The sequence below is a fragment of the Podarcis raffonei genome, chromosome 7, assembly GCF_027172205.1.
Source record: "Podarcis raffonei isolate rPodRaf1 chromosome 7, rPodRaf1.pri, whole genome shotgun sequence".
Lineage (NCBI taxonomy): Eukaryota > Metazoa > Chordata > Lepidosauria > Squamata > Lacertidae > Podarcis > Podarcis raffonei.
In genome coordinates this window covers 61,368,226-61,392,238 of record NC_070608.1, presented here as the reverse complement: position 1 = coordinate 61,392,238, position 24,013 = coordinate 61,368,226, and the positions used below count along the sequence as shown (strand labels likewise).

General features: G+C 41.3%; 1 protein-coding gene across 12 annotated transcripts in view; it reads left to right on the top strand.

Moving 5' to 3' along the window:
• The window catches only part of ATXN1 (ataxin 1), a 209,121-nt gene that overhangs the window by 101,190 nt on the left and 83,918 nt on the right, over nucleotides 1-24,013 (top strand). The window contains exon 5 of one of the 12 annotated variants that reach the window (XM_053396829.1): nucleotides 290-321. The exons of the other annotated variants lie outside the window; for them this stretch is intronic. The gene's annotated coding sequence lies outside the window, so the exon portion shown is untranslated. The remainder of the gene's footprint in view (nucleotides 1-289; nucleotides 322-24,013) is intronic. 12 annotated transcript variants of the gene reach the window in all.

Sequence of the window (24,013 nt, the reverse complement as noted above, 5' to 3'; positions counted from 1 at the left end):
ACATGCCAATCACCCCCACTTTACTACTTTCTGCTAGTTCAGAGGAGAAACCAACCATGATCCCAGACATAGCATTTTATCCATTTTATCCAGAACAGGAATCATAGTTTGTTTCATTCCAAATCCTTTAAAAAGAGTAATATACTTCACCGTATTATCTTCAGATGCAATCCGCCAGCAACAGCAAAGTCTCCCCCCCCCCTGTGTGTGTGTGTGTGTGTGTGTGTGTGTGTGTGTAAAGGATGATCTTTCCTAGAGCAATCCAGTATAAACTATATTTTTATTTTAGAATTATGGGATATGACTTGGGCCGGCAACAAGGTACGTCTCGAATTTTTGAAGTGGCTTGTTTGTAGTGTTTACAGTAATTTAATCAAAAGTCTCTTCATTGAAGATGCAGTTGAACTTTCCTTTGTTTTTATTTGGAGCTAACAATTGCAAAGGAAAACCTTTCCACTTGGGCTGTGTTGGAAAAACTATGCCCTTGAATTATTTACTTGTTTACAATAAGCAAAGCCTGTTGAAGAAGAGCTAGTAAAGTTTCAATATGAAACTGGGTAAAAAAAGTGCAATTATACAGAATACTGCATAGAGGCGATATCTGCATTCAGACATAATGCTAAGTTTTAACCACAGTGTGTTTCAACAAGGCAGGGACAAGTTCACAGAGGCCATAGCAAACTGTGGGTCATTTTGCCTGATGTTAGTGTGTCATCTCCCTACCACATCTGTAAATGCCTAGCGAAAACTTCCTAACTCTTGTTCAGCTACCATGTTCATGGCTGCTATTTCCTAGGAGGCAGCATGGAGCAATATAGTTCTGTCTTGCTTTCCAGCCATAGGTTTTTACTGCCACTGTACCATTGCAACTAAAACAGATCCATAGGTTCAAGGTGTAAATAGCTAAACCATGCTAAAATGCTGATTTGTTGTGGGGGGTGGGGGCAGGACACAAGAAACAGAGGGGGTGTCTTTCTAAATCATAGAATTGTAGAACTGTAGCGTTGGAAGCAACACCCCCCCAAGGGTCATCTAGTCCAGGGGTCTGCAACCTTTAAGACAGAAAGAGCCACTTGGACCCGTTTCCGAAGAAAAAAAAACATGGGAGCCGCAAACCAAGCCAAATGTAAATAACCACACATCCTTCCCCTTCCCCCATTCTCTCTCTTTTCCCTGAGTCTGTTTCAGATAGCAAAGAGGGCTATGGTACCTCTCATATCCATTTTTTGCAAAGCACCATGTGCATAGAGGGCATTATACAAATTAATACATAGAAAAGTGTCTGTCCCTCCCTGCAGTTCAACTCCCTCTCTTTTTACTAACAGCACATATCCATTCCTTCTGCTGGTGCAACTTTCTCATCATTTCTACATAGCAGCATTTATAAACCAGTGCCAGAGAAACTGGGTGAAAGGAAGGTGAGAGGGAAGAGATATGAATATTTATGTGTGTATATGTATACATACATACACCTACACAATTACAGGTTTGAAGCCAACTTAAAATAAAAAGAGCTGGTAAGCAAAGGAATCTGTGGTGCTTTCCATGGGATCCGGGGACATGTCAGCTAATACTCTTCCCTTTCTTCTTCATTTGCTTGTCTACAGCAAATCTCAAGGGGGAAGGGAGAAGGGCAGGAATTGCATAGGCACGAGAGAACGGGGGAAATCCCGCATGCAGGATTTTGGTGCCTAACAGCCCCCCCCTCCCTCTGCAATTGCTCTCGTGCTCGCCCACCTCTCTCTGAGGCCGAGCTGCTGCATCACGGCACCTGCTGGCTACCTCTGGACCCCCTCCTCGTCACTGATGTAATTCACCCCCTCCTCCCTGACAGGGAGGGCGGGCAGGCCCATTTTGTGGTTCACCTCAGGTGCTCTCCCTCAACTCGGTGGCTACTCAGAAGCAAGGCACGGAAAAGGATCCCGAAGCACCACCGCCACCCCTCTCTCTCACACACAAAAACCCCGCCCTGCCATTTCCCTCGAGCGCGCGCTCTCTCTCTCCCTCGCCTCAGGTGCCTCGTGTGCGGGGCTGAGGAGAGCGTGGCCTGGGTGGGCGGGTCTCGACGTCATGCGGCGCAGGGCCTGAGGGCGGACGGGCTGCCGCGACGGCGAAAGGGAGCACGCCTGCGTGTGGACGCGCCTGTGTGTGGCAGGTGCCGGCGATGGCAGTGGCAGCCGCGTATCCACCCCGGAGCCGCGGCAAAAGTGTAAAAGAGCCACATGTGGCTCCGGAGCCGCGGGTTGCCGACCCCTGATCTAGTCAAACTCCATGCATTGCAGGAATCTCAACACGTGAATTCCCATCCAATTTGAAACCATACCGGACTGTGCTTAGCTTTGCAAAGGTGCTAGCAGTTTTAAATGTGATTTTCATTTTTATATTGGTCGTTGTACCACTTACCTTGCAAAATGCAAACAGACGGGTGAGTCGAGCAACAGAGGAGACACATTTGCAAGGCTAATTTATAAGCTGTCAGAGTATAGGAAAGACATTGTTAAAGCACGCATTTTGCTTGGCCTGTAAATCATCCTGTTTCATCTCATTTGTCCTGTTTTATCTATAGTGTACTTAAAAAGACTCTCTAGTGTATACCTTTCCATTCTTTCTCATGACAGTATTTCCTTACCCAGAATTGTCAACGCACTGTAGTCAATTTATTGACACTTGCGTTTTGTGACCAATGTTCTTAATGAAAATTCTAATATTCTTGTGAAGCTGTTCTAGTTTTCTTCAGTACAGCTTGTTGCCTTCCCTAAGCGCTTAGGAGCATCTGTCATGGTCCGTCCTTATTCACGACATCTGATTCCTTCTCATAATGAAGCTGAGTTCTGCTTAGGAGTTGGCACCAATAGCTTAGTTTCAGGCTTGTATTGAGGGTACAGGATTTAGTTAAGTTATCCAGGCTTAATTACATTGAATCAAGATTTGAACACACTGGCCCTGGCTTTAAATTAAAACTGCAATTTCTTTCTCGTAAAATCAGCTGCTGTCACAAACACTTCATTTTATTTTTAATCGGGTGAAATTTTACATCTGATACTTCTCGTCAGTTTGTCAACATTTGGTTACTATGCATCTATAACTATTTCATTTGCAATGAAGAGGCTTGTGGTGCCTTAAAGACCAACACATTTCTGATGACATGTACTGCAGCCTCTACTTCATTGTATAAATGAAGCATCATCTTGTGTTGCAGGTGTACATACATGGTTGGGTGGGAGGATTGTAAAAAGTGAAGTCAGGGGAAAATGAAAATGAAGTTGGAGGGGGAAATGAAATGCATAGAAGTACAGGCAGTGATAAGTTACATTCTTAACAGTGGTAATTCATGAAACAGTTTTTGATACACGCATAAGCAGAGCCCTGCTGGATCAAGCTGAAGTCTCATCTAGGCCAACATCCAGTTCCCACAGTGGCCACTAGTGCGAAGCTTAGTATAGCATGTAGTCATCCTTGCTAGAAGCCATTGATAACCTTCTCCTCCATAAAATACAAATATCCATGTTGACACTGACATCCTGGCATCCTTGCCTAGTGTAGCCCCAAAGTCCATTCCCCTCAGGCATTCCTTTTTCCTCACAGAGCACCCAAATGAGCCTATATCTTGGGTCTCATCAGCTTACTCTTGCCCTGTATTGCTCACCTTCAGTATCCTTAAAGACTTTTGCCGGTCTTCCACTAACGAGTTTCTCCACTTCAGAATCCTAGCAGCCAAAAACAAGCATGTTTTTCTCTCTGTCATAAAGTGAACTGCACTAGCATAACGTACTAAAATCTGGCACCAAATTTACTAGTTTGGTCCTAATAGTTGGAATATGATGTTTCTTGCATAGCTATGATCAGTACAGGTGCTTTTAACTCTGATAGAAATAGCCAGAAGCTAAGGTTTTCAAGGCCAAATTTATGCAGTCTGCTCCATTGATGTACATGCAGGAGTATAGCACATAGATCAAATTGGTCTATAACACAGCTCTTAAAAATCTGACTACATAGCAGGCCCTCCAACTATGGGGCATACACTAAGTAAACCTTAGTTGACCTCAACCCACTTTTCCTTATTACTTGGCATGCTTTGTGTCTGAAAGTGGCTCTGATGCTCAGTTATAATAAATTTGGCCTGATATTATACCATGAGACATAGTTCCAACTAATCTCCTTTATCTTTACAGGTGGGGAATTCTCAAGAATTGTTGCTGATGTAGGGGTGGTTTAGGTGACATAATGAAGCCATAGTTATTTGAGTGCTTTGAGTACATGGCCCAATTTTTAAATCCTAAACACATTGAAGCAAGGACCAATTCAAACCGACTAGTGACAGAATAGACAAGCAGTGATGCTGCTGTCCTGTACGTTCATACTTTATTAATACCACCATGTAAAGCTATGATCCCAAGCCCTCACTGACATAAGAGACACCTAAACCTGTTCAGGAAGGGCTTATAACATAATTGATGCGGACAGATAAAACAGTCTGTTCTGACTTTGGTATGCATTTTATTCACTTTTTTCCAATCATGAATAACCCATGAAATACTCTGAACAGGTATTGGTTTTATGAAAAGTATGATTCTATGAAATCTATTTATATATTCATTTTTAAAGCCATTTTTTTCCTTTGCAGCACTAGCTCTGCTCCCTCGCAGATACTTAATTTATCTCACTTGTCTCAGAAATACTTGGCACCCTCAAAAATGTAAAAGCTAATTCTTGGCTTGAATACTTCATTAGCAACATGAAAATCACCTTTTTTGTTCAAAGCCTAAGATAAAGTGCTTTCTGAATGAATCCTGCTTCTCATTAATTTGAGCCTTAGGAAGTAGAATAAAGACGTGCAAATAAGAGCTCTTTCAAATAACTCATAATTACATGTGCACAAAAACACATTGACTAACTTTGAACATGCTTTATAGCTCACATGGGGTGCTCCTTACTCAAGAATGGAGCTGGTGATAAGTTCACCTTTAGTGACAGTTGAAATATTCTGGGACTGGTTCTTCTTAAATAGTTGCAAATCAGCAACACTAAGGATTTTGAAAGAAGAGAGAAATATATGGACAGAAATATATAGAAAGCTCCTAGATAGTTCAGTGTGGTTGATGGTTAGCATTCATTCCTGCGAGGATCACCTTACAAGGCATATCATAGGATAGAGTTAAAGCTGACTTTCATATTCCAGTTGCACATAAGTGATGCAGTTTGTACATATATCATTTTTATGAACATCGTGAATGCTGAATGATAGTTTGTGGACTGCATCAACTCTGTTCTGAAATGGATGCTTCAGTAAGCTCTTACCTCTTCGATAAGAGTAAATCCGTAAATCTGGGGATTCTAACAAGACCTCGGGTACTACAAAGAATTGTCTGGAGGATCACCTATACACATGTAAGGAGGAGGAAGGTCGACGCATGATAATTAGGTAAATATGTGACAGCAGAGGGAAATAAGACCTTACTAGCATTCAACAGTACCATGGTTTGATTGATTGATTTTATTATTTCAATTGGTGTGTTGCTTTTTCATGTAAATGTGGCTAAAGCGTCTCACAGCAAAAATACAAATCAAGTACGTCATCACAATAACTGTCTCAATGCTAATTCATTGCAAAACATATAATATGGCCATCTAAATAAATAAATTCATTCTGATAATATGGATATTGCAACATATTAAATTGATTGTAAAATAAACTTTCAATCAAAATGTTATTTACAATAAAATAAACCATAATCAGATGTGATAAACATTTCCAATGCATTCGGATAGTAAGAGTGATATAACCAGCGAGCTAGTACATGGCGGTGTTAACAAATATAGTGCATAGCACTTCTTTCACAGAGCTTAAAAATTAAAGTGCACTCGGTTCCTAGCAGCTCAATCATATACTATAGCAGAGGTAGGCAACCTAAGGCCCATGGGCCAGATGTGGCCCAATCGCCTTCTCAATCTGGCCCATGGACGGTCCAGGAATCAGCGTGTGTTTACATGAGTAGAATGTGTCCTTTTATTTAAAATGCATCTCTGGGTTATTTGTGGGGCATAGGAATGCGTTCATTCCCCCCCCCCATATAGTCCGGCCCACCACATGGTCTGAGGGACGGTGGACTGGCCCACGGCTGAAAAGGGTTGCTGACCCCTGTACTATAGTTACAAAATCATCTCCCTGCAAGGCAGGGAGCTACTCCTTTTGTCAACAATAAATAGATGGTTTGAATCACCACCTTCAATCTGGCCTCTCACTCCAGACTCCCATTAACACCATTGAATAACCACAGAAACTCAGTGTATATATGAAGCCACCTCACACAGAGAAGTCCCACCCAACAGCTTTCCCTTTTCTGGATCTTACCAAAGTTGTTTGTAGTCTGTGATTTTACCTAGCACCACATAGATACAGAATATGGTTATTGGATTCAGAATTTTTATTATAAGTTCTCTGGAGTCAGGGTGTGAGAAATTGATTTCACTAGCACCTGACCCTCCACTATTTGCTCTGAAATGCATTGGGAATAGGTATAGATGCTGCATCATCTTTGTTGCATTGCTTTGAAGTGGAGCCATATGTACTGAATAAACCATCATCGTACTCAAAAATATGAGGGGCCTGGAATCCAAATTAAACCAATGATTGGTGGTTGGCTAATGAGCCCTTGTTTCCTTACTGCTGTGTTCCAAATACAGAAATTATTTGGATTTTCTGTTCCTTTCGGGCTACGATCAGCCGTTGAGTACAAATCATCAGTCATTGAGATCCACACTGGGTGACAACTTGCACGTGTGAAATAGCTATTACAGATCAAACGCCACAGACAGAGTTGCCATACTTCTTAATATTACTTCAAAGTCATTACTTTTCAGTGCAAGCCATTGACTGCAAGACCCTGAAGATTTTTAAAAAGTGTTCTGTACAACCATGTAATTCTCTGAAAGACTTCTTTTTTTAAAAAAGTGAGAAATGATGAGCTATAGGAGAGAGGCAGACAACTAAAGGTCTCTTTAAGGATGTAGAGGACAGAAATAACTAGCAGATTCTGGGATGAGCCGACTTGCCATGAGATAACCCAAATATTTAACTTCACCCGTTTTGGGTTTCAAGTTTTTCTTCTTCTGACCTTATCCTTAGACCTTGTCCTTAATGTTTTAATAGTTCATCTCTCATTTAGATGCAGTTTTTTATTTAATACCAATCCCTCTAGTTGTATTCCTTTCTATGTCAGGGATAAAGGAAAACATAGCTAGACCTTGTAAGTAAGGCTTGGCTTCTAGAGGAAGATACCAGTTTGCTTTTCAGGAGCAGGCACAATAAATTCGTTTGCACCAGGATTGAAATGTGCTACACTGACATGTTTCCTCCTCCACAGACTACTGCTGGGTTTGAGACAGTGATAAAGAGTTAGTAGTCATGAAATGGAGGTAGCACTTAACGTATTTAGCTGCTTTTATGAAGTATACAATATGTTGCACAGACAGGTTATTTGTGGCAATTGCCTTATAATGTCCTATAATTACGAGGAACTTGCTTTTCACTTAGATATGTTTTTTTAAAGAAGCAGTAGCAGCAGCAGCAGCATTGTGGGCAAAAAGAAAGTTCTGAAGGATACATCTCACGTTAATTTCCCCAGAGCTGAAGTTAGCTCCATTTCTATAGTCCTGAATACATTTGCTCTAATCTCAGAAGGACTTGTCTAGAGGAAATGGTTTCCATCTTTTATTGCTAGATCTTGGCGAACATGCACTTGAAGCTTTGGAAGTTTGCCTTTCATAAGTTGGGTCAAAGAACCTCCCAGCTTATATTAAATTTCTAGCAGTGTAAAAAGTAGTCTGAGCATTTGGTTTGAAATACTTGCAAAGGCCAATGCATTTGTGTTATTTCCTCACTCACTCCCAACTTTATTTTATTGTGCAAAGCTAAAATATGACTTGAGGGTTGGATCTGCAATTGGTGGGTTCTTAGACCAGGTGTGGGAGACCTGAACTCCCATCAGACCCAGCAGGCATGGCCAGTGGACCGGATTGGTGGAAGTTTTGGTTCAGCAAAATCTGGAGAACCAAAGGTTCTGCCTGCCTGGCTTTGATAAACCTGAAGGTGTGAGCAAGCAAGTAGATTGTCAGAAAGCATAATAGCCATCTCTAGTCATTATTGAGGACAGATCTTATATGCAAGGAGAACATGTGATACAGACCTTCGAGGACTTTACCACTTTAGATTGCAGGTAGGGCAATCATATATCTGAATGTTCTTTGTAAAAGGTTTTCCTCCTATGAAAAGCTACAGTGTCAAGTGAAACCATTTCAACTTTACCTTCTTCCTGTCTTGTTAGCCTTTCATGTGCAGGCAGGTATATTACCACAGGGAAATGGTGAAAGAAGAAATTCTCCACTTGCAGATGTGCAGCAACCGGGAGAGACTGCAGTGTGTGTGTCATTTCTGCACCTTTATAATGGGCCTGAGTGACTGAAGGGAGAAAAGTAAGATACACTACTAAGGTGTGATGAACAGGTTATTGTGGAGGTGGGTTGAAGAAAGCTGTGGCTGGGGTCAAGAAGCTACAAGCTTCATTGTGGAGCGGGAGGAGACTCTGACATCATAGGAAAATGTTTAAAGAATCTAAAGCTTGACCTTTTAGACCTCGTCATCTGTGAGAATGTTGGCTGGGTAATGCTAAACTGGTTTCAAACATTTTGTCAAAGGCGAACTTGATTCCTAAGGCCACAGCCCTCAAGAATCTTACTTTAAATTATCTGGTAAATGGTTTGAAGAAAACTACCTAAGAGACTGAGTAAGCATGGGATTACTCACAGAAGCACACTGATAAATCCTACTAATCACTGGCCGTTCATTACAGTCATGGCAGGTTTGTTTGCATACCAGCCCAGCAGGTAGACCCAGCAGTGTTATGTTATATTGCAGTATAAATGTTAATACAGTAAGGCGAGGGAACAATTTTCATGTGGATGGAATTAGATACATGTTCCACAATTCTTTAAAAAAGTTATAATAGGAACTGCAGATGGAATGCTGCAGAATTCTCGCACCCATCTAAATAAATCTGGTGTAAGGTTGAGTCCTGTTAATATTCTTAAATAACTCTCATTATCCCTGGGATCATTAAGCAAGCCCATAGGCAATTCATTCTGAGCGAACTGCATTCTGTTTTATATTTACGCCTATTTATTCACAAATGGCAAAATAATTTTTACCTTGTTGTAAAATACCTCTTTTTGAAAAAGAAACGGATTATTTGTGAGCCACATATGTTGCTTTTTGTAAATGCAGTACTTACGTTTTTAATGCACTCTTATAATACGAATATGCGAATAGTAAGCACAGACCACTATTATTGATCAGTGATGTAATTGCCCTACAGATGGATAGAGGGGGATGATGTAATCTTTATCAAGTTACTGAAGACATTGACCTTGAGAGAGATCAGATGACTGAACATCATGGCCAATCGCTAGGAACAAAACAAGCATCTTAAAAGCTAAAATGCCCTTATACTGATAACAGTTAATAAAAGAATGAAGTTCAGGCAATTCAATCAGCATTCAAAATATACGTTTCATACTGAGTAAGATAGCATTTGGATTGTTGGGAAGAACCAGTATTTTTTCTTCTTTAGTTTTAATTTTTTAATGTTCTACACCACATGCACAAAATCCCATAACTTCAGAACTCATTACCATTTCTAGTTTTCATATTTAATCACGGATTGGAGTATCTGTTTCACCATGGGCAGTGGTGATCTCCCCTTAGATCTCCCCTTCAAGGCAACAATTCTAAATTGCTGTGACTTCCTGTTGCTTTAGGGTAAAGTTACCAGACTTGCAACATGTGTACATACACTAAACTGATTTTGAACTTTGAGATGCTGGAAAACTACCTTGTGCACACACACCAAAAGAATTTGGTCCTTTTATGTGCCCTACAGCTGTGGGGGAGGCGGCAGCCCTCCATGCAGCGCGCCCTGCCCTGGCTTACCCCACCCCCAGGTCCCCAAGCAGCTAGCTACGCCACTGACCAGTAATGCGCTGAAGCATTAATTATGGAAAATAGGAACCCAGTTCCTGCACCTCTCAGATGAGCACCATTGCTGTTGTAAGAGAACAAGGAAGGGGCTTGTGGTGAGTTCCGGTACCTCTTTATCTAGAAAAATAGCACTGGGTTTGTTGTGTAACTGGTGCTGTAGCCTCACTTCTTGAGTAGCATAGAATTCTCCTATATGTAACAATTACAGCTAACCACTGTAGCTATTGGCGATGTATGTGGTACTGCAGGTATTAGCAATACTAATGGAAAACCAGCAGTGTTTCTTTCAGATAAAAAGCATCCAATAAAACACATCACTGCAGTTACTTTGCTTTTTGGTTGTGTATCATTAGTGTAACTGTTCCAGAGATCAGTAAACAAAAAACAAAACAAAAAAAGGGTTGGAGCTTAATGATATAACTTCCGCGATATATACTTCTTCCTGTGCTTTTAATGATGAATCAGATAGCAAGATGGTTTTGTTTTTTTAACTTGGATTTTATTTGGCATTTTGTTTGCTATTTCATCTAGTGGTTTACTGTTGACTTTTTGAAATGTAGTTATGACTCTGTATTAAATTGTGAACCCCTTGAAAATTCATACACGCTTTAAAGCAGGATATACATTACCCAAATAAATATTTTTTAAAAAATATATACATTTGTACCTTGGTTCTTGAATGCCTTGGTACTCGGAAGTTTTGGTTCCTGAACGCTGAAAACCCGGAAGTAAGTGTTCCAGTTTTCGAACTTTTTTGGAAGCCAAACGTCCTACACAGTTTCTGATTGAGTGCAGGAAGCTCCTGCAGCCAATTGGAAGTTGTACCTTGGTTTTCGAATGGTTTCAGGAGTCGAACAGACTCCCAGAACAGATTAAGTTTGAGAACCAAGGTTCCACTGTAAAGCCATAGGGGTTCCATAAGTAAATACATTCCAATGTGGAATTTTGTTTTTTAATGGAAAACCTTAAAAAAGAATCCTGGAGAATATTCACTATCCTCCTCCTGCAGGTCAAAAGATCAGATGCTATACAGATATATTTGAAAATAAAGTAGAGCATTCAAAATAAGATTATTCAGGCAGACATGGTGAGTAAATAGATGCATGGGATGTCTCTAGGCCTCTCAAGAGAGGTTACAAATCATCCAGCTTTGATGAACAAAGGTCAGAAGGTCTAGGACAACTTTTAAAGAGTTTTAACCTAGCAAAATAGGCAATATATGAACAGATTTCCCTTCTAGACGAGTCCTCTGCACGCAAAATGTGGTAGATACGGGTTGTGTGTGGAGTCTCTGTGTCTGTCTATGACTATATACTGTCAACATTGATGGTGCTAATTATCTGTTTGATAAGAAGTGTGTTAGAGTGTGGGATTGCAAGTGCATCCTTCCCTCGGTCATTAGGAACAGACCAATTCTGTTCAGCACTGACCATCTGCTTGGCAGGAAAGAAGAGTCTTGCACCCTGCAGCTTGAACTATGTGAAGCTCTCTGGCTCAAAACCCATTGGTAACTAAAGAGATATTGTGAGTTCTTGAATCTCTAATATGAATTGGCTCCCGGCCTAGCCAATCTTATGCTTGCCTCCTAGGCTTCTGTTTGTACAGTGTAGCTTCCATTCAGTCTTGTCACCTCATAAATATGTCTAAATGTCTCTAAAAAGAAATTTGGAAGCTCTGATCGTTTGAACAGGAATTTGAAAATTTTGTCTTCTATTTTGAATGAAAATGCATTTTGTACATAAATATAAAGGGAGTAGGCAGAATAATATCATTTCAAAGTTTTTTATCCCATCAGAATGGTTTTGGAATGGCTTCTGAGAAACTGAAGTGATTAATGGGTTTTGCATTAATATTTTCACAAAAAGATTCCTTCATTGAGTTTGGAATAAGTTCAACTTCTGCTAGGAGGAAAATGTAGCACGTATATATTTGTATGCAACATAGATATATTTTTTGTTAAAGTTATTTCTCTCTCTGCTATTTCTAAAGGAAAAAAAGTCATTTTAACAACATTCCTCCATGTCATGTTCTGAACAGGTTGACGTGCAGATTTGAAAAAAGTGTCACAACCTATCAGTTCATTTCTTTGAGATCCATTAGCAGTCATGTTCTTTTATGTGAAGATGGGTAGTGCCATTGAGTTGAAACAAACATAAAAAACACCATAGTTATGGTATTTTAGAAAAGGCTGCCATGCTGGAATGAATCTCAACATCTACCATGTTTCTGCCATGCCGCTTTGCATGGCCATTTTTGCCACAGATTGATGTCCATGGGATTCTGCTTGGGGACATGTGCCCCTGTGGTTGTGTGAAATTGCCAGGTGAACCAACAATGCATGTTTGCCTTGCAGTGATTCTTATGACTGCTTCAATAGTTTTGGTGGCCATGGAACTCACTGTAAAGTACTTCATGAAATACTTCTGGTTCATATGTGATCATGCACCCTAGGAGTGGGAAAATGTTGTAAGTGTCTATATGAGTCAGTTTTAGAACCAGATGGGGTTGGACACTAATGGTTTATCCAAAGCAGGGTTTCCCAAACTTAAGTATCCAGCTGTTCTGGACTACAACTCTTGCTAACAGGACCAGTGGTCAGGGATGATGGGAATTGTAGTCCCAAAACAGTAGTGCAGAGTGCCTTCTTTCAGCTTCAAGCAGGTACCCCAGCTGCAATTCTTCCTGGAAAGGGATAGTGTTGATTCAGAGGCCTATGGTCTGGTAATTTCCCAATTAAATTATTGTAATATGTTGCATGCTGGCACTGACCTTGAAGACTACTTGGAAGCTTCAATTAGTGCAAAGTGCAGCTGCTAGAATGTTAATTGATTCAACTGGGTGGAATTGTATTACATCAATTCTGAAAGTGTTATACTGGCTGCCTGTTCACTTCTGAGCCCTATTCAAAGTGCTGTTGCTTACCTTTAAAGCCCTAAATAGTTTGGGGCCCTAATACCTGATGGAATGCCTCTACCTATATTAGTTTGCTCGTGCCTTAAAGTCTTTGAAGGGGGTTCTTCTCTGTGTCTCATCATTAGAGATGTGCAGCAGAGGGCCTTTCCTGTGATGACACACACCTCACCTGAAGGGTCTCCTTAGCTTTTTTGACCCACATTGCTGCTGCTGTTTTGTTTTTTGCTGTGTGTCTTCTGATATATACAAATTTAACCCATTCATGGCTGATTGCCAAAAATGCCGTTAACTCAGGAGTTCAATCACCAGACTCCCCCCCCCCCCATTTTATATTTTCCTCAGGGGCATGAACTGCTCTGATCAGGAGCAATGCTAAAACCTCATAAATACATTTTCCGTTGTCTACATCAAGTCATAGTTCTCAGTATAGGACCTCTTGCAACAAACTATTGGTGGTAGAACATCTGATTTGCATGCAGAGAGTCTCAGCTTCATCTCCATGTATAGCTGGGAATGTTTCCTCTTTGTAACCCAGGAGAGCCATTGCCAGTCAGCATGGATAATACAGAGCTAGGCGGACCAATAGTTTGACTTGGGTGAAGGCTGCTTCCTACATCTCTACTAATCCTAAGAGCATGTATAAAGATAATAACCTTGCTTGCTACAACTACTTTTTGTAAGCCACCTTGAGAACTTGTTGAAGGGTAGAGCAGAAATATGTTGCATATAATAAACACGTCAGGCTGGCATCATGCAACATTTTGCCTAGCTACCAGCAGGTGCTGCTGCACGCTACACCCTTACAATAGACTGGGCTCTCAGCAGCATTAGAAGGTGAGAGGGGGGGGACTGAAGGCAGAGGTGAGCAGGTGGGTGGCCCAGGCAAGCTGCAGAGGTTTGGTGAGGTCTAATGGGAAAGGGAAGTAGGTTGTGTTGTGGTAGGTGGAGTAGACAAGCAAAGGGAGCATGGGCACAGCCCTTAATCCACAATAAATACTTAGCATTGTGTAACATTGTTGTTGTTGTTGTTTAGTCGTTTAGTCGTGTCCGACTCTTTGTGACCCCATGGACCAGAGCATGCCAGGCATTCCTGTCTTCCACTGCTTCCCACAGTTTGGTCAAACTCATGCTGGTAGCTTTGAGAACACTATCCAACCATCTCGTCCTCTGTCATCTCCTTCTCCTTGTGCCCTCCATCTTTCCCAACATCAGGGTCTTTTCCAGGGAGTCTTCTCTCATGAGGTGGCCAAAGTATTGGAGCCTCAGCTTCACGATCTGTCCTTCCAGTGAGCACTCAGGGCTGATTTCCTTGAGAATGGATATGTTTGATCTTCTTGCAGTCTATGGGACTCTCAAGAGTCTCCTCCAGCACCATAATTCAAAAGCATCCATTCTTCGGCGATCAGCCTTCTTCATGGTCCAGCTCTCACTTCCATACATCACTACTGGGAAAACCATAGCTTTAACTATACAGACCTTTGTTGGCAAGGTGATGACTCTGCTTTTTAAGATGCTGTCTAGGTTTGTCATTGCTTTTCTCCCAAGAAGTAGGTGTCTTTTAATTTCATGACTGCTGTCACCATCTGCAGTGATCATGGAGCCCAAGAAAGTAAAATCTCTCACTGCCTCCATTTCTTCCCGTTCTATTTGCCAGGAGGTGATGGGCCCAGTGGCCATGATCTTGGTTTTTTTGATGTTGAGCTCTCTCCTCTTTCACCCTCATTAAAAGGTTCTTTAATTCCTCCTCACTTTCTGCCATCAAGGTTGTGTCATCTGCATATCTGAGGTTGTTGAGATTTCTTCCGGCAATCTTAATTCTGGCTTGGGATTCATCCAGCCCAGCCTTTCACATGATAAATTCTGCATATAAGTTAAATAAACAGGGAGACAATATACAGCCTTGTCGTACTCCTTTTGTATAATATTAGCACTTTACTAAACTGCATTGGTCAAATAAGTCTGGCCTTGCTTCTAGGCTCATGACAACAGGCCAACCATCTGATCTTAATATGGTATTTGTATGCAGAAAGCAATCAACACTTTCTCATAATCTTCTTAAGCAGGGCATGACTGGTTCTTTTAAGCATACCCTCTCTATTTTCTGAATAATCTGTATAAACAATTCCTGTTTGTTCTGCATTAAAAGTTCTGTTAGTGTAGTATTAATTGGTATAATTTATGCTGTCTTTTATGTTCTTGTCAAAATAACTTCAAGCAGTGTTGAAGTTTGTGCAAATTGTCTTCCACCATTATTTATTAACCTTTATTGCTGCTTAACTTTGAAGTTATAAACATAAGAACGTTAGTCTGAAGAGCAGCTCTTAAAGTTCATCTAGTCCAGAGTTCTAGCAGTAGCCAACCAGGAGTCTATGGAAGCTGACAAGCAGGGCATGAATCCAGAAGCTGCTTTCTCCTGTTTGTCCCCAACATGGTATTTGGAGGTATGCTGCCTCTGGGAAAAGAGGTTCTATTTTGTTGTAGTGGCTAATAGCTGTTGATGGACCTATCCTCAGTTTTTGTAACCCAGGAGTGGAGAATTTATGCCCTTCCCCAAGAAGTTGCTGGGTTGCAGCTCTCATTATCCCTGACCATTGGCCGTGGTCAGTGTTTGAAACTCCCATTGTTCTAGGCGCATTTTTGTGACAGGGAATTTCATTAGCGTGAACAGTTTCTGAGCTCTGGGTGCAGTACAACGCCTAAGATTTCACATTAAAACTGCCGCTACTCTCTGAAGACTGGAGAAGAGGCCCTCTTGAGAATATTGGGGGTTGGGTAGGGGAAGGACTAGAGCATGTGGAAAATGAACATAATATTTTAGCTGCAGTTCATTTATTTTCAGCTTTGTATTATTGTTATTAAAAAAGTGCACCTAGACATTCTGTTGCTGTGCCCATAAGGTGCCATTTAGCTCCTAGCTTTCATAACTGTTTCTAACACTGGTCATGGTAACTGGGCTAATGGGTGTTAGGAGTCCAACTGCATCTGGAGGGCCACAGTTTCCCCACTCCTGTTCTAATTCTTAAAATCATCTTCCCTAGTAGCCATCACCACATCTTGGGACCATGATTTCCATAAGGAAATAGTGAGAAGATGTGCTTCATTTAGATTATCTTGCACCTCCTAACAATCCATTTAATTGCACATAACACCAATCTTGGCCCAACTGCACTGGCTATCAGTTGGTTTCTGAGTTTAATTCAAAATGCAGGTTTTGACCTGTTGAAGCCTTATGCATCTCAGGACCCCAATATTTCAAGGATTGCCTCTCCTCATATGAACTGACCCAGATTCAATGATTGTCATCTGAGGTCCTTCTCCATGTGAGATTCAGGGCGTGGCAACATGAGAATGGGCCTTTCAGTGGGCGACTCCTTGCTTATGGAATACTCTCCCCATGGAGACTCACCTGGCATCCAGGTGTCATTTTATGTGTTAGGCAAAAACCTCTCTTTTTACCCAAGCTTTTGGCACTTAACTTGAAGGGTTTGAAAATATTTGTGGCCTCTCTTGGTGTGTCAGAATCTGCTACCATGGGTAGGCAAACTAAGGCCCAGGGGCCGGATCTGGCCCAGTCGCCTTCTAAATCTGGCCCACGGACGGTCTAGGAATCAATTTCTGGCACATAGGAATTTATTCATTCCCCCCCCCCAAAAAAAAATATAGTCTGCCCCCCCACAAGGTTTGAGGGATAGTGGACCGGCCCCTTGCTGAAAAAGTTTGCTGACCCCTGTGGTAGACCATTCATATAGATGTGTTTGGTTTTAGTTTTTGTTGCTTGGATTTATTGTAATTGCTTTTAGTATCTTTATTGTTTTTGTAGGTTGCTTTGTTATTTCCTTGATTAAAGCAGCTAATAAATAATATCAGCAACAACATTCTGTATTACATGAGGCAGGGAGAAAGCATGTCAGCTTCTGGCCTTTTCCTTTTGTGGTAAAATTGCTGCCATAAGTGAGCTACTTATGTAGTACTGTAAAGAGTGCTTATGAATTGCTCGACATGATTCTAAATGTATTACTTGGAAATATAAACACTGGTGATGGGCGCCTGCCTTGAAGAAGAGGCAAGAAATGTAAGCCCCAGAATTATTTTCCGTCTTTGCTTTTACACTGGGATGAAGAATTTCCAGGTTACTGCACCCATCTAGTCCTAAGCGCTCAGATACCCAGCCTGGAGAAATCCCATCAGCACCCAGTGGGACCACAAAAAGCATGCAAGCCTGACCGCCTCTGACACCTACACATACGAAAACCTCTTGTTGGGGGAGAAAGCCCACTTCCCACAGTGGGCCCCTGGAGCAACAGCATCTACTGCAGAGGGTAGACTTTCTCTGCAACCTGAGATTTTCATGGAGTTAGTTTCTCCCATATTCCACATAATGGAGTAATGGAGTTTTGATTATTGGCTTGAGTAGGGATAGATTTAAGAAGGCTGCAGTGGCAAAAATCACAGGTGGGGAGAGAGCCACATTCTCAAGAGGGTTCTCTTGCCCAAAGTCCTCTGTGAGAACACTTCTTCCCACCACCTGTTTGGGTGCAGCCTCTTTACCTCAAATGTTTTGCTAGAAGAGAGGTTTCTGGACCATATAAAGCTGTCACTTGATGGCAAAGGATCTTTAAGGCTTTCAAGTGATCCCTAACACAAATCTGAGGGGTCAGATCTAATTTAGAGTTGCTCAGTTTATTTCTGAGTCAGTCCAGTGCTAACCACTGGTGGCCCATCCATATTTTCCATTGAAACAAAACAGTGGTATTAGGCCTTTAACAGCAGATGAGAATCTGTTATCTGGATTCAGTAACATCAAATTTCCATGAGGGTGGCTTACCATGGCATAGTATTGTCTATACAAAGAGTCTTATGTCATGCCAATTGTAGATCTTTTATTTTTAAAATTAAATAATAATATTCTTTTGTATGAAGGAACATTCAATTGTGAGTCTCATTATATATCACATAGAAGTGGGGGGAGGCATTAGAATCACATGCATTTAAGAACAATCTCTTCTTTATAAGTAATGTGCTTAATTTTAGGGTGTCAGTGTCTTCCTGGGAATGCTCTTGCCTTCTGAACTTGAAGCAATCTTTCTGTTTTTTGTGGTTACAGCATAGCTGGAACCTGTAGTTATAGTGTGTGTTGACTGCACAGTTGTTCCTGCTTAGGCAAGTTGAATGATGTTGAGGAGATAGTTGCTTCTTGTTTCTCAGCCATTTCTGTCTTCTCCTTGGTTTGTCCTTTGAGAATACACACACACACACACACACACACACACACACACACACACACAGTGGTACCTCAGGTTAAGAACTTAATTCATTCTGGAGGTCCGTTCTTAACCTGAAACTGTTCTTAACCTGATACACCACTTTAGCTAATGGGGCCTTCTGCTGCCGCCGCACGATTTCTGTTCTCATCCTGAAGCAAAGTTCTTAACCCGAGGTACTATTTCTGGGTTAGCAGAGTCTGTAACCTGAAGCGTCTGTAACTCGAGGTACCATTGTACTGTGTTTTAAGATGGGAACAATAACTAGAAGCTTCATCCTGGAACCCTTTGTTCACCAATATATTGCTGGACATGAGCTGACCAGTTCTGGACTTTTTGTTCTGTGAATTGTTGCTCCATTTACAAAAGGATTGATTGATAGGTGGAAAGAAAAATTTATCAAGCACTTTGTGCCTCATGGGTAAATAAAAACAGTGAGTTTAGTTTTCTGCTCAGCTTTGCTGCTACAAATGGGAGAGGTTGGAAGAATGATGTTACTTACCATGATACCCACTGGGTGTGTTTATGTTTGTCCGGCTTTGTCTCCTAGTTACATTATTGGGGACCTAAAAGGTGGGTTGAAGCATTTGCCTTAAAACAAACATTTAAAAGGGGGAACGGGGGCAAGGGGGCACATGCAAACCATGTTCCCAGTCTCCCTGTATGCGTTTGTTCCCTTGCCTTCATCCTGCTTTATCAGCACGGGAAGGCTGGAGAATAAATGGGTGAGGCAACAGGGGTGCTGGGGACAGAGATTGTGCATGTGCTTTTAAGCACCACGTTTTCAGGCAAACGCCTGAACACAGCTAAGATGTTTGGGGATATGTTTCTATAGTCTAGGAATAATGGTTTTCTCTGTGACACATCTTACCGTATACAGAACTTGGGTTAAAATTTCGTGCCAAAATGGGCTAGTGTCACACAGCATTTTGGTTCCTGCTAACGTAAAAATAACAGCTGCGTTTGCCTGGCAATTGACATGAAGCTTTTGTAATTTTAATGTTGAGATTGATAACATTTCTATCATTGCCATCGCTGGTAGATCTCAGGCAGCCTAAAATCTTAAGTGAAAAATTCTCTGTTCAGAAAATGCTGAATTCAAAATGTGGCTTTCTCCGGTAACGGAAGGTTAGGTTCAAAGATTCTCTATTGATAAGAATAGCCTTTTGAAATATTTCACATGAGAACTAAAGCAGGAAGAGATTTCAGTGCAGGGCAGCCTGAAGATCTTGGGCATCTTTTGATCAAATTATGTTAATATTAAACAATAATTCAGCCTCAGGTTTTGTTTGGCAGTAAGTTTAGCTGCTCAGTAAAGATAAACTTGCCACCAGATATACATGCCTTTATTCTCACACTCACAAGTATAATTCTTGCTAACATTTTATTGGACATATTTTAAAGTAGTGGTCCAAATTTTGAAATGCCCAGGATTGCCTTTAGGCTGCTGACATCCTTCAGTATGGGCCTGTTTTTCCCCTCTCTGACTTTCACTGCCCTTTTTGTATGTGTTTGTATGACCAGTTATACTAGTCATCTGCCTTCACTTCCTAAGCCTGTTCCTAAGGCTTTTCATGGTAGAAAAAGAACCTGGGGCGGGGTGTGTGTGTGTGTGTGTGTGTGGTCAAGTCTGGAAACAATTTCTGGTATTATTCTGGAAAGCTGATCAGGTTAGGGATGCCTTGTGTACCCAGTTACAAAAAAAGTTGTTTCACAACCTCTGAATCTGAAAGAGCTTTTTCACAAAGGTCTGGCATTCAGGCTTAAATGTCATTACACTGCAAGTAGATGGCAACTTTCTTGGGACAGACATGCCATTTAAGTGTGGTGCTGCAGGGTGCAAGCCCACCTGTTAGTGCATCTGTGCCTATTCATTATATTTTTGGCAAGGTCTGAAAAGAGGGTTGGTCTTGGACCTCTCAGGAAGTGCAAAAACCGATACTTCAGATTAATTAAGGTTAGATACTGTTAGAAACTGTTTAATAACAAAGGGAAGTTAAAACTGATGATTATTATTATTAGTGTTGTTTGTTTTAGATATGGATTAAATTCCAGTTAATTGCGCTAAGGTGCACCTTCCTGCTTGTGTCTGGCATGTGCTGACTAGTGTAGGGTGATAACACAAGGGCTTGCCTGTGATGCTGTCGTTGCTCAGAGCAATGCCAAATAATACAGTCTTGAGGCACATGTAGAGTTCCAGCTGAACTGAGTCTGGGCAATAAAGCCAAAATTTCCATTGCTGAAGATGTATGTCGGTGCAGATACTTGGAGACAAAATCGTCCTTGTTGCATTTGATATAATGGTGTGGGCCACTGCCAGATTTCTGCTGTTCTGCATTATTTATTGTACCAAGAATGGCATATTAGAGAAATATGTGAGCTTGGTATTTAGCTTAATTACTAAGATAGAATTGCATTTACAAGTGCTGAAAGGATTCTAGTATTTTTAGTGTAGATCAATGACCTGACCTGGAAAGCCATTGATGATTAAGCTTACTTGCTTCATCTGACTCTGTGATAGTAGGATTAGAAACAGTGTTCTTCAAAACAGCAAGCAGTTATTGGAGACTAGAATTGGAGATTCCTTACCAGTTACTCATGTGGATAATTATAATAGAACAATTTAATTGTATTTGTGTAATAGTAGTTGTACGGGGTCTACAGGTCATTCTGCTAGACATCTCTGCATACTGAATGAATGTCTGTAGTGAAGAGGTATTAGCACACAGAGTAGTGTGCATGAAGACTTTCCTGGAATCTGCAACACAGTATGCATGGACACCAAAGGAGGAGTGCACAACCTCAGGGGTGGGGCTATTCCGTGTGTCCTCAACCTTCAAATTGCCATTTGGAAACTCCTCCTAATCATGCTTTCAAACTGTGGTTTGGACACCAATTGTAAGCATAGTTTCACTAACTGGAAAGCATAGCAAGCCTACCTAGGAAGTGCAAGGTGGAGTATATCAACCTATAGGGGGCACTTCTGATTGCTAATCTGTGCCTTGGCATTGCATCTGAATTAAACCAGTACGTTTAGCATCTTCTAGCTGTATGTGAGAGAAGCTCTTTTTTGTATTAACTGAATGAGTTGCGTTCGTTCAGTGGAAGCCTGTATTTATGATACTGGACAATTCTCCCAATTCCCCTGTCATCATGCAACTAGTTAGAAGGTGGGCATGTAATACAAATCCTTCTGATAATTCAGTTTTAGGAATGTGGCTTAAATATTTCAGATAATGTTGTTGCTGAATCAGGCACAGGCAACCTCTACATCATGAGGGGTGAGGCTGTTGATGCATATGTGTTAAGCATTTGTGATAGGGTTGCCATATTTTGAAGAGCAAAAAAGAGGACGCTATGATGACACTCATTTTAAATACCCTGATTATATGTAGGCTATAGAAGCTGTGCTATATTGTTGAGGGGGGGCAGGAAAAGAGAAGAGGAAAGCAAGTCTTCAACCACCAGTTACGTCTATGTCTTATCCAGAAAGTATTGCCAGAAACAGAAATTTTATCCCTGAAAAAGAGGATGTGTCCTGGGGAAAAAGGACACATGACAACCAATAATGATGATGATGATGTGTGTGTGTATTGCCAGTTGATCAAACCAGAGGCACAGTCCTCCTTTTCTCCTTTTCCTTTCTAATAGACATATATTGCTCATATATACTGATTGCTTACAACTTCTTTTTCTGTCTCCATAATTATCCTCGTGATTTCAGTATTCTGCCTTAGTGCTGTTTTTCCTTTTTCATGTATCACAGCATTCTTATCTGGTGAATTAAGATGTGAGGAGGAAGTTGTTTCTGTAGGGGTATCCAAGCCCAAAGTGTTGTGCTTTCATTTGCCTAAAGGATCTTTCAAGGGATGGTCTTTTAATACTAGTTCTTTGCTACAATGAGTATTTTAGTAGTGTTAAAACGCCTCACTTCAGTTGTGTCATAAAAGTCCAGGTGTTATTTTGAAAGATACCAGGACAAGACCAGCCTAAGACATTTTGTTGCCTATGGCAAGAAATCCAAATAGCAAGTGTGTGTCCCAACATGCTACCATGGCAAAATACAACAGTTTAATTGTGCAGTGCTGTGCGCATTAACTCGAAAGTAAGCCCCAGTATATTTAGTAGGGCTTGTTACCCATACAGTGTGCAAAGATAAAAGTATAGTGTGCACAAAACTACAGTCCGTAGCTGTCAGTTGAATACAGCAAGAGCAGAAAGGAACAGGAAACAGTTCTCACAGTGGAGATACGAAAACAGTCGGCTTCCTCAAGGATCTGTATTGGAACAAGTGTTAAAGTGTTCTTCTTTGTCAGTTATTTGTAGTTAGGGCTGAGCTGTAAAATAGCCAGATTTGCAGAGGACCTCCAAATATTCAGGATAGCAAAATCCAGAGTAGACTGAAGAACTGCAAAAGGATCTCTTCAGACTGAACAGGCAAGTGATGTTTGTTGAGGCAAAAAAAAAAAGTCGTAAGTGAACTGGCAACTGAACTGGCAACAGCTAACCAATAAAGACATCTTGAGGTCACAGTTAATACCTCAGTTAAATATTCAACCCCCATGTTGCAGTGAGATTTTTTTTTTTTAAAAAAGCAAATTCAATTAAAGGGGCTATTACAAAAGGATATTGGTGGTGGTGGGAACTACCTGTATTATTAATTACTGTATTTTCCGTCCCATAGGACGCACCTAGTTTTTTTGGGGGGGAATAAAGGAAATCCCCCCCCTTTATTCCCCCCCCAAACCAGGTCGGGGAAACCAAACCAGGTCGGGGAACAGCGGTATGGCGGTGCTGCGCCTCCCCGCTGTCCCCCGAGCTTGTGGGGCTGGCCGATGTCTGCCTGAAGCACGGGGCGCTCTGCTTCAGCGCGCCCCGCGCTCCGTGCAGCAGGCTGCTATCCGCAGCTTAGGGAGCCCTGCGGGAACTCCCGCAGGCTCCCCAGGCTTGCTGATAGCTTCCTGAAGCCTGGAGAGCGAGAGGGATCGATGTGCACCAAGCTTCAGCGAAAGCCTGTATTCGCCCCATAGGACGCACACAGATTTCCCCTTCATTTTTGGAGGGGAAAAAGTGTGTCCTATAGGGCGAAGAATATGGTAATTAATTATATGATTAAAAATAACAAGGTGCCTTTATGAAAATTCATGTTGCAATCACACATAAAATATTGTATACCAGAGGTGGGAAATGTGTTTTGGGCAGCAAATTTGATCTAATTGTGGCCAACCCTCTGTGAGCCAGATTTGACAGGTGGTTGGGACTTCCTTCCTGTCAGTCTGACCCAACTTTAGCAGCATCAAATTTCAGCATTTTTTTCTATTTAGTATCTCCCCCCCCCCCCCCGGAATACTCTAGGTACGAGTGCCACTCCTTGCTGTGACTGGAAGCTGAAAAGAGCAGCGTACAGTAATGGCTCTGTGTGTATGTGCAACTTTTCAGGCAACTAGAACAATAGACCTACTACAAGCAGTCTCTCTGCTAAGTGAGTCAGTACCAAAACACAGCAAGGGTTTACCAAGTGCGTCTGTGACTCATTTTGCTCATCTACCAAATTGACTAACAGGACATAACTTCTGTTTCTGAAGAATCTTTCTAGCATTTGACTTTGCTGAATGTGCAGTTAGCATTGGCACATCTGAGATCAGGTTTTTTTCCTCCCACCCAAAGCAAAAGTACAAACGTTATGAAAAGAATTTCATGAACAAGTAAAATCTATTTTTTTTAAAAGTAGCTTGCTTTATCCACAAATCATCGGTTTATTGCAATAAGGAGGAAAATAAACTGCTCAGTGCAGTCTTTTGTTTTG